This window comes from Monodelphis domestica, chromosome 4 (assembly GCF_027887165.1).
Source record: "Monodelphis domestica isolate mMonDom1 chromosome 4, mMonDom1.pri, whole genome shotgun sequence".
NCBI classification, from domain to species: domain Eukaryota; kingdom Metazoa; phylum Chordata; class Mammalia; order Didelphimorphia; family Didelphidae; genus Monodelphis; species Monodelphis domestica.
The window spans coordinates 224,002,502-224,014,664 of record NC_077230.1 but is presented as its reverse complement, the minus strand read 5'-3'; the positions used below and the strand labels follow the sequence as shown (position 1 = coordinate 224,014,664).

The 12,163-nt window shown below is 37.0% G+C and overlaps 1 pseudogene; it reads left to right on the top strand.

Moving 5' to 3' along the window:
• Positions 1-498: 498 nt before the first annotated feature.
• On the top strand, positions 499-10,944 carry LOC100618854 (olfactory receptor 10G9-like; annotated as a pseudogene).
• The last annotated feature ends 1,219 nt before the right edge of the window (positions 10,945-12,163 follow it).

Here is a 12,163-nt window from a genome sequence, read left to right as displayed (position 1 = left end):
AATTGCAAGTACAGATGTCATGTGATCTTGCACAAAGACAGGAAAATGGCTTCTGTTTGTTTATTTTCTGAGTATCACATCAACTGACCAATTCAGGGAATCATGATTATACTCTTTATTTATCTAGGACACACATTTATCACATTTGTTCAGTTCTTTAATGTCTAAAGCCATTTTCCTCACAACAATAGTGTGGAGAACACAATATAGAGATTATTATCTTCATTTTTCAAATGAGATACATTGTGGTCAGGAAGGCTAAGGGATAATCATATGGATTACATGTAGAGAATGTCAGTTTTCATCCTCCTTACAATTCGAGGAGTATATGTTATTTTCTCTGAGATATTATAAAATTCTTCAGTATGAGAACTGTTTTATTTTTCTGCTTGTACTTCCAGAGCCCCATAGGATGTTTAGCACATAGTAGGCATTTTTAAATGTTTTCCATTTCATGGAATGATTTTTATTTGTTTAGGAAAAGAGTCTGTTATCTAAATGGACAGACAGAATGAGACCTTTGTGACTATTTTCATCTTCACAGGGATTCCCCATACACCAGACCTGGGGACCACCCTATTTGGGATCTTCTTAGTGATTTAGGTACTGACTTTGGTTAGGAACCTGCTCATCTTGCTGGTGATCAAGGTAGATTCCCACCTCCGCACTCCCATGTACTATTTTCTGGCCAACTTTTCCTTCATTGATATATGGTTTTCCACAGTCTCTGTGCCTAAGATACTTATGGGTCTCCTCTTCCCAGATGGCTGGGCTATTTCATTTCACAGTTGGGTGGCACAGCTTCTTTCATGGTCTGGGGAGCACTGAATGTTTCCATTACACAGTCATGTCCTATGACTGCTACTTTGCCATCACTTATCTCCTGAGCTATACAACCATGATGAATGGGTAAATTTCTGCCTTATTAGCAGGAAGCACATGGCTTTGTGGTGCTATCCACTCAGCAGTCAAGACTGCCTTGATCTTCTGCCTGCCCTACTGTGGCCCCAACCAGATTGAACATTACCTTTGTGATGTACCAGTCATTCTCAAATTGGCCCATGCAGATACATCACTAAATGAGAGAGTGACCTTTGTTAACATTGTAGCAGTGGCCTCTGGATGTGGCTTCCTTATTTTCCTTTCCTATGTGTCCATCGTTAGTGCTATCCTGAAGATCTGCACAGCAGAAGGCAGACACAAAGCCTTCCAGACCTGTGGTTTCCATTGTATTATGGTCTTCTGTTTCTCTGGGTCTGCTCTCATCATTTATCTAAGACCAGGCTCAAAATACATTATGGATAGGATTGTGGCCATTTTCCAAACAGTGATCACACCCCTAATGAACCCACTGGTATACACACTGAGGAACAAAGAGGTAAAGATGGCTTTGCTCAGACTGAAAGATCGAGGGAATTTTGTATAGTCTATAACAACTGGAAGAATGTCACCTTAATTGTTTTTATATAAATAAATTTGCCATGACTGTAACATCTTTGTGTTGTTGGGCAGTAGAAATAACAACTCAAAAGATAAGCCACTAACTCAATGTTTGATCTTGGATTTTGCCTCTATGGATCTTTCTTTTCTCATCTGTATATATGTGTGGAGAGTGAGGACTAGAGTGTTTATCTTAATTTTCTGGCTCTAATTTTATGATTCTATGATAAATTCAAGACTCTTGAGAGTCAAAGATTTACATATTTTGGGTAGCAAAAGCCAATGTCTATCGTATGCAAACATTATAAAATAGGTATTGTTTATATGTGATATCCTTTCACCTTCCATTTTTTATCCTCAATCACCTTTCTCCTTATGCCTTAATGTTCTTTCTATCATATCCAATTGTATACTTTTCTGGCTGACAGAAAACAAGAATTTGAAAAACTGAATTACTGAAATGACTCCAGACTAATGTATGAGAGGTAGGGAAAAATTCAATATTTTACCACCCCAGGGAAATCTTTATAATAGAGGACAAATCTTTAATTTAGGGATGAATAATAATTTTTATATAAGAAGACATTGATCAACTTCTTGGGGTCAACAGAAATAAAAAATATTATCAACTTAATCTATAGATATATTTTTCTAGTATGACAAAAATCGAAAATATTAATTCAGAACACTATTTGGCAGTCTGAAGATTGTTTAGCTATCTTTAGCCTTCTCAAATGAAGCTACAGTTGCATTCTTAGAAGGTGGATATCTTTAGGTGCTCAATGAGATTTTAATAAAATTTTATATGTAACTCCCTACCAGAAGTTCCTACCTTTTTGTCTATATTGGAGCCCTTTGACTGACTGACAAACCTTGGGTCCCCTACTCATAGTAATTTTTTTTTGATATAGAAAATAAAGATATATAGAGTTACAAAGGATTCCATTTCTAATGAAAAACAGTTCATAATTTTTAAAAGACATGAACCTCAGCATAAGAACCCCTCCTTTAGATTGTATTTTGTATTTTTTATATGACTTTTGAGTTTTAGTGGTTCCAAAAAATTAAGTTAAACACTAGAGAAATGTTCATTCCTAATGCCTACAGTTCTGATTTTTAAAAGAAGATAAAAGACTGGTAGTATACTTGCTTATTACTGCCTGATTTTCTCATTGTAGCTTCTAATATTTTGGGTATATTCCCTATTGTGATTTTGTGGGAGCATATGAACAAAAATAACCTTGGTTGGACAAATATGAACAGGTATCATTGGAGAGAATAGCTATATCATTGCTACCATAGATCCATTTCTGTATTAGAGGAATTTTCCTCCAGGACACAAAATGCAATGGCTCCATTATTTAATTACTAAGGTTTAGTAAGTAACACTCTGAGTTGTTTTGGATAAGTAAATATGACACCTTTTTAGGGCTAAGCTTCTTTTAAATTAGCGATGTTGGTCCTCCAATGACACATTTTCAATTTATCACTCAACCTGTTCATGAAACTTTTCTAATTTAGCAAGATGTGCTGGATTTTGTAATCCATTGGCGTGGAATTTGAAAACCAGTGCCATAGTAATCAATGAGATATTGAGTGATGACTTTAGTAGAAGCTTATTTCTATAATTACCTTAGGACAAATTGGCATTTTTATCTTCCTATCACTACTACCTAGCAAAATGTCTTACATAAACTAAGTATTTCATAATTACTTATTGTCATATCTTGACTTTACTTGTGTCTCCTTAGATTAGGTTGGCATTCTTCCTTGACTACCATGCTTCTCTAAACAAAGAAAAATAACTATCTAATATGTACTCATTGTTTACTTCTCTGGACCCTGTCAAACATCTAGAAAAGTCTTACTTAAAAGAAAATGGGTGCCTTGTGTCATTTTGTAATGTTTACAAAATTCTAATCCTGGCTCAAAATAGTTTCAAGGTAGAATATATTACACCTAATTTGAGGGTGAACAGACTATAGTCTGGGTGGCAACTAGCAGCCTGATGATAGAGTAAATTGAGTTCTGGACCTGTAGTCAGAATGACTTGAGTTCAAATCTGGCCTTCAATACACATAACCTTCATCTGTCTCAGTTTCCTCAATTCTAAAATGGGGATCATAATAATACCTATCTCAAAAAGTTATTATTAGGAGCAGTGCCTGTTAAATAGTGTTTAATAAATATTTGTCCCCTACTTCTTTTTTTTAATGTTAGCATGGTTTTATTTTTTTATATAAATATCATACATGTTTATCAGAAAAGTGAAGGGTATATTCTCTTTCTTGTTCCTATTCAAAATGCAAGGGATACTATTGTCCATACCTCTCGGGCACCAAACACCAATTCCATGGACATCTCACGTCAGTTCCATTTCCTGCCCATTTTATGTATAATATTGCACTGGGTGCTTTGGGGATAAGGCACAGGTGCTGGCTTCTCTAGTGGGGAAGAGCAATACAGAGAAAAGGGACTTTATCTTGCAGTGGACTATGCTGTGGAGCAGGCCCACCAGGGTGTGTTCTTCAATCAAGGTCAGTGCTGTACAGCAGGATCCCGTATTTTTGTGGAAGAGTTCATCAATGAAGAGTTGGTTCAAAGAAGTGTGGAGCATGCCAAGAGGCAAATAGTTGGAAGTCCTTTTTACCCAACCACCGAACAAGAGCCTCAGGTAAGTAATAAAAAGTCTTTCATTTCCTTACTTTGGACCTTCACAGAATCTTTGTAGGGTCTAATGAGGTCCCCCTAGATGTTAGGCATATAAAGAACATTGCTTGTTTTCCTGCATGTGACTAGATATTCAGGGTGGTGAGGAGTCTTTCTCTTCTTATTTTTTTTGAACATTATTTTATTTGGTCATTTCCAAACATTATTCATTGGAGACAAAGATCATTTTCTTTTCCTGTCCCCCCTCCCACCACCTCTCCCATAGCCGATGTGCGATTCCACTGGGTATCACATATGTTCTTGATTCGAACCCATTTCCATGTTATGGGTATTTGCATTAGAGTGTTCATTTAGAGTCTCTCCTCAGTCATATTCCCTCCACCCTGTAGTCAACCAGTTGCTTTTCCTCAGTGTTTTTACTCACACAGTTTGTCCTCTGCTTGTGGATAGTGTTTTTTTCTCCTGGATCCCTGCAGATTGTTCAGGGACATCGCATTGACACTAATGGAGAAGTCCATTAAGTTTGATTGTACCACAGGGTATCAGTCTCTGTGTACAATGTTTTCCTGTTTCTGCTCCATTCACTCTGCATCACTTCCTGGAGGTTGTTCCAGTCTCCATGGAATTCCTCCACTTTATTATTCCTTTGAGCACAATAGTATTCCATCACCAACATATACCACAATTTGTTCAGCCATTCTCCAATTGAAGGGCATTCCCTCATTTTCCAATTTTTGGCCACAACAAAGAGGGGAGCTATGAATATTCATGTACAAGTCTTTTTCCTTATTATCTCTTTGGGGTATAGACACAGCAGTGCAATGGCTGGATCAAAGGGCAGACAGACAGTCTTTTAGCGCCTTTTGGGCATAGTTTCCAAATTGCCCTTCAGAATGGATGGATCAATTCACAACCCCACCAGCAATGAATTAATGTCCTGACTTTGCCACATCCCCTCCAGCATCTATCACTTTCCTTTGCTGTAATGTTAGCCAATCTGCTAGGTGTGAGGTGATACCTCAGAGTTGTTTTGATTTGCATCTCTTTGATATAAGAGATTTAGAATGCTTTTTCATGTGCTTATTAATAGTTTTGATTTCTACATCTGAAAACTGACTATTCATATCCCTTGCCCATTTATCAATTGGAGAATGGCTTGATTTTTTGTACAATTGATTTAGCTCTTTATAAATTTGAGTAATTAGAACTTTGTCTGAGATTTTTATAAAGATTGTTTCCCAATTTGTTGCTTCCCTTATGATTTTAGTTACATTGGTATTGTTTGTACGAAAGCTTTTTAATTTGATGTAGTCAAAATTATTTATTTTACATTTTGTGACTCTTTCTAAGGCTTGTTTGGTTTTAAAGCCTTTCCCTTCTCAAAGGTCTGACATGTATACTATTCTGTGTTCACTTAATTACTTATAGTTTCCTTCTTTATGTTCAAGTCATTCACCTATTCTGAATTTATCTTGGTGTAGGGTGTGAGGTATTGATCCAAACTTAATCTCTCCCACACTGTCTTCCAATTTTCCCAGAAGTTTTTATCAAAAAATGGATTTTTGTCCCAAAAGCTGGAATCTTTGGGTTTATCATATGCTGTCTTGCTGAGGTCATTTACCCCAAGTCTATTCCACTGATCCTCCTTTCTGTCTCTTAGCCAGTACCAAATTGTTTTGATGACCGCTGCTTTATAATATAGTTTGAGATCTGGTACTGCAAGAACTCCTTCCTTTGCATTTTATTTCATTATTTCCCTGGATATCCTTGATCCTTTGTTCTTCCAAATGTACTTTGTTATTTTTTTTTCTAAATCAGTAAAAAAAAATTTTGGAAGTTCAATGGGTATGGCACTAAATAGATAAATAAGTTTGGGTAGGATGTTCATTTTTATTATATTGGCTCATCTTATCCATGAGCAGTTAATGTTTTTCCAGTTGCTCAAGTCTAGTTTTAGTTGTGTGGAGAGTGTTTTGTAGTTGTGTTCATATATTTCCTGTGTTTGTCTCGGTAGATAGATTCCTAAGTATTTTATTTTGTCTAAGGTGATTTTGAATGGAATTTCTCTTTCTAATTCTTGCTGCTGAGCTGTGTTGGAAATATAGAGAAATGCTGATCACTTACGTGGGTTTATTTTGTACCCTGCAACTTTGCTAAAGTTGTTGATTATTTCGACTAGATTTTTGGTTGATTTTCTAGGATTCTTTAAGTAGACCATCATGGCATCTGCAAAGAGCGATAACTTGGTCTCCTCCTTGACTATTTTAATGCCTTCAATTTCTTTTTCTTCTCTAATTGCTACAGCTAGTGTTTCTAGTACAATGTCAAATAATAGAGGTAATAATGGGCATCCTTGTTTCACTCCTGATCTTATTGGAAATGCATCTAGTTTATCCCTATTGCAGATGATGTTAGCTGATGGTTTTAGATATATACTGTTTATTATTTTTTGGAAAGAGCTTCTATTCCTATGCTTTCTAGTGCTTTTAATAGGATGGGTGTTGTATTTTATCAAAGGCTTTTTCCTGCATCTATTGTCCCCTACTTCTAATGCAGTCTTTCTCAGAAGTGCAAAGTCAAATTTCAAGTCTGTGATTGTGAAGAGATAGGGTGAGGTAATGCCAAAACAAATAACCCAGGATTAACTCAAGGGGGTCCTTTAGATTATGCACTCCATATGATAAGACCTGGAGATTTAGTTTACAAAAAAAAAGCTTTAATAGAACTAGCGCAACACAACCATTTTTGGTAGGGCCTTTCCATGTTATTTGATACCTTCAGCTGTTTGTGTATTAGAGAAAGAATCATGGCTGCATTGCTTGCATGTGAAAAAAAAAACAATAGCAGCAGAAGAGATTACATCAGACAAAATGGCTACAGTCAAAAAGATGTAAGAAGAAGAAATTTTTCAAGAAGAAAATGGAAACAAGAAATCAAGATCAAGACAAAGGAGAAAACAACATAGAAGAAACAGAGAAGATGACAGGGGAAAGGACAACTGAACTGAAACAAAGACATTGCAGAAAAAATAAACACAAAGAAGAATACAGATTTATTATGGACATGAACTGTAAGATTTTTGCCCCATTCTAACATTATATACTTTCACTATAGTTGCAAACAAACACTACATAGTAACAGCATGAAGACAGAAGACAGTAGCAGAGGAGTTGACTTTAAAGATTTGGTAAGTATTCACTAAAAAATAACATAAACATATAGGACACATTTTTCACAATTCTGCAACATCATAACCAGGTGAAATGAATCAGTACAGATAAATCACCTTGGGAAGATAATGATGATTGTACACATTAAATTAATAAGGTGATTTATTTGTATGTGAACACATAGACTTTATGTGTTCCTAGGAGATAGCATCAGGAGAACATGAATATCTTTCTAAAGAAAATCTTTAAGGTTTTCTGACACTGTTTTGAGGGGGAAGTTTATTTTCCTACTGCAACATGTAAATAGTTTGAAAATACTATTTACACAGTCTATAATATAATTTGTACATAACATATACATATGTGTAGAAATTACGTAGATCTGTATATTTACATAGGTTATGTATATAGTTAAATTATTGCAAAGTTTTGATTTTATTAATATAGCAAGTTGATTTGAGGTTTAACGTAGTTGGTTTTTTTCTGTATTACCAATAGGATAAGGTCTTAGCATGGCAAAGAATTTTGTTTAAATTGTTTAAATAGGATTTTTAAAAGCAGTTTGCATGAGTTTTGCATAGTTTTATTTTAGAGAGACTTTAGTTTTTTGTAAAACATAAGTAAATTGTTTTTTTGTAACTGTATTTTATTGTTTCAAAAGTTTTTCAAAGTTTTTATTTTGTATTTTGCATTTGAATTTATGTAATTGTGTGTTTTGCACTTGCATTTATTTCATTAATTATTTGTTTTCACTGAAATTTTCTTTTCTTTGATTTATACCCCTAGTGCAGGTTAGCATAAATAAGGTGTAGCAATAAAAATAGGATAAGATAAGCATAAGATTAAGACTATTTGGGGGATATAATAATAGTAAGCTTAGGTATAGCTTTAGAATTACATAGAATAGCAAGCATACAGGAGATATTTCTATCTCTATATGCTCAAAGGGGAAATTATAAGGATATTAGAAATTAAGTCTTCTTATATTAGTTTAGAGATAAGAAGTAGAGAAACTGGCTTGAGAAAGAATTGGAGTTTCAAACAGAGCTGAGACAGAGTGTCAGTTTCAAGTCTAAGGATTATTCTGTGTGGCAGTTGGTCTCTGGCAGTTGGCAGAGTCAGACCTTAAATGAGGGCTTCTAAGGAGGTAATATCTTCTTCTTCTTCTTCTTCTTCTTCTTCTTCTTCTTCTTCTTCTTCTTCTTCTTCTTCTTCTTCTTCTTCTTCTTCTTCTTCTCTTCTTCTTCTTCTTCTTCTTCTTCTTCTTCTTCTTCTTCTTCTTCTTCTTCTTCTTCTTCTTCTTCTTCTTCTTCTTCTTCTTCTTCTTCTTCTTCTTCTTCTTCTTCTTCTTCTTCTTCTTCTTCTTCTTCTTCTTCTTCTTCTTCTTCTTCTTCTTCTTCTTCTTCTTCTTCTTCTTCTTCTTCTTCTTCTTCTTCTTCTTCTTCTTCTTCTTCTTCTTCTTCTTCTTCTTCTTCTTCTTCTTCTTCTTCTTCTTCTTCTTCTTCTTCTTCTTCTTCTTCTTCTTCTTCTTCTTCTTCTTCTTCTTCTTCTTCTTCTTCTTCTTCTTCTTCTTCTTCTTCTTCTTCTTCTTCTTCTTCTTCTGCTTCTGCTTCTGCTTCTGCTTCTGCTTCTGCTTCTGCTTCTGCTTCTGCTTCTGCTTCTGCTTCTTCTTCTTGCTTCTGCTTCTGCTGCTTCTGCTTCTGCTTCTGCTTCTGTTTCTGCTTCCTCTCTCTCTCTCTCTCTCTCTCTCTCTCTCTCTCTCCTCTCTCTCTCTCTCTCTCTCTCTCTCTCTCTCTCTCTCTCTCTCTCTCTCTCTCTCTCTCTCTCTCCCTTACTGTCTGAGCCAGAAGAAAAGGAGGGAAAGTCCTGAGGGAACTAAGTGTTTTTCTTTTTCCAACTTGGGAGATACTGATTTGAATTTCTCCAATTATGAGAGATTTAGAACACTTTTTCATGTGCTTATTGATAGTTTTGAGTTCTTTATCTGAAAACAGGCTATTCATGTCCCTTGCCCATTTATCAATTGGGGAATGGCTTGATTTTTTTTGTACAATTGATTTAGTTCCTTATAAATTTGAGTAATTAGATTCATATTTTCCTTGGTGGAAAAAAGATATAGATTTATTTATTGATTCACTACTGCCCTTCCCCCTTTCCTTCTTATTCTTTAGCAAATATTTATTGAGTTACTACTGTGGGGTAAGGCAATATGCTAAGTGCTCTAAGGAATTTAAAATGATAAGTTACAACTTCTGCTCTTAATGAGTTTAAAAACATATTAATTTATTTATCAAGCAGCATTTCTAAAGAAATTTTAAATTTACAAACCACTTTATGGACAATCACCATATGAAATAAATCTTGAAATTTTTATTCTTATTTTAGAAATAGGAAAAGCCAAAGTGCAAATTGATGAAATGATTTGCCCTGGATCATGGGTTACAGATAGGTCTTGAGACTTCCGGTTAAGATGGCGGCTTAGAGAAAGCTAAAGCTCAGATCTCCTGAAAACCCTTCCTGACCGATCTCAAACGATAAGCTCCTAAGGCGCCGAAATTCAAAACGATCAACAGCACAGACCCTGGGAACCCTCCTCCTGGACCTGGACCCGGTTCAAAAGGTACGGCTCCCCTCAAAAGCCAGAACCCGAGATCCCTCGGACCTCAGGGGTAGGAGCGCAGAGTCCAAGGCTCCCGGAAGCCGCAGCCCTGCCGGGCTCAGAGAGCAGAACCCTCAGGGCCTTCTACAGTCCCGGTGAAAGTTACTGCCTGGGGCTTCCGCTGCAGAGAGCTGGTCGAAACAACAGCAACCCTCAGGGCGGGCAAGACAGCCTCACGGGCTGGATCCTGCTATCCAAGTCTCAGTGAAAGTCCTTGCCCGGAGCTTGGGAAAGCTGCAGCCCATCCCCCCGCAGGCCAACGAAACAGCCTCACGGCCAGCGATTCTGAAGGCAACTTCCGGAAAGCCAGCCAGGGGGAGAGTGTGGCCTCGTGGTCCGACCCTTCCATTCCAGTTCCAGTGAGGCATATTCGTTTAACCCAGGGAAAGCCCATAGAACTATCTGCCCAGGACTAAAGCCTCTGAACACAGAAAGAGACAAGAAAAAACTAATCCTCCACATTCAGAAATGGCAAACTCCACAGAACCACAGAAGCCCCAAAATACCAGAAAAATAAGAAGAAAGGGGCGACTTTGGACACATTCTATGGAGCCAAAATACAAAATACAGAGCAGACAGAAGATAATATAAAAGAAAATGCTCCAAAACCTTCCAAAGGAAATGGAAACTCTCCACAAACCTATGAAGAATTTGAATCAGAAATGACCAAAAAGATGGAAGCCTTCTGGGAGGAAAAGTTGGAAATAATGCAAAAGAAATTCACGCATCTACAAAACCAGTTTGACCAAACTGTAAAAGAAAACCAGGCTTTAAAGGCCAGAATCAGGCAGCTGGAAGACAACGATCGTGTAAAAGAGCAAGAATCAATAAAGCAAAGCCAAAATACCAAGAAATTAGAAGAGAACATAAAATATCTCACCGACAAGGTGATAGATCTGGAAAATAGGGGGAGAAGGGATAATTTAAGAATAATTGGACTCCCAGATAAGCCAGAAATAAACACCAAACTGGACATGGTGATACAAGATATAATCAAAGAAAATTGCCAGAGATTCTAGAACAAGGGGGCAATACAGCCACTGACAGAGCTCACAGAACACCTTCTCACACTAAACCCCCAAAAGACAACTCCCAGGAATGTAATTGCCAAATTCCAAAGCTATCAAACAAAAGAAAAAATCCTACAGGAAGCCAGAAAAAGACAATTTAGATATAAAGGAATGCCAATCAGGGTCACCCAAGACCTTGCAAGTTCTACTCTGAATGATCGTAAGGCATGGAACATGATCTTCAGAAAGGCAAGAGAGCTGGGTCTCCAACCAAGAATCAGCTACCCAGCAAAACTGACTATATACTTCCAAGGGAAGTATGGGCATTCAACAAAATAGAAGACTTCCAACTTTTTGCAAAGAAAAGACCAGAGCTCTGTGGAAAGTTTGATACCGAAAATCAAAGAGCAAGGAATACCTGAAAAGGTAAATATTAAGGAAAGGGGAAAATGTTATCTTCTTCTTTTACTCAAACTCTCTTCTATAAGGACTACATTTATATCAACCTATGTATACTAACATGTGGGAAAATGTAATGTATAAATAGGGGTAAAGAAAGACCAAATAGAATAATCATTCTCACACAAAGATTCACATGGGAAGGGGAGGGGAAGAAAACTCCTATAAGAAGGAGAGGAAGAGAGGGGGGGGTTACTTAAACCTCAATCTCAGGGAAATCAGCTCTGAGAGGGAAAAACATCCAGATCCATTGGGATCTTGAATTCTATCTTACCCAACAAGGGTAAGGAGAAGGGAAAACCAAAGGGGGGGAGGGGGAGAGGGAGAACAAAAAGGGAGGGAAAGAGAGGGGGGAGGGGGAGGGAACAAAAAGGGAGGGACTAAAAAGGGAAACATCAAGGGAGGGGACAAGGGGGACTGTTTCAAAGTAAATCACTGGACTAAAAGGTAGAGCCGAAGAAGAAAAGGTTAGAATTAGGGAAGGCAATCAAAATGCCAGGGAGTCCACAAATGACAATCATAACTTTGAACGTGAATGGGATGAACTCACCCATAAAACGTAGACGAATAGCAGAATGGATTAGAATCCAAAACCCTACCATATGTTGTCTTCAAGAAACACACATGAGGCGGGTTGACACCCACAAGGTCAGAATTAAAGGATGGAGTAAGACCTTCTGGGCTTCAACTGATAGAAAGAAGGCAGGAGTGGTAATCATGATATCTGATAAAGCCAATGCAAAAATAGACCTGAT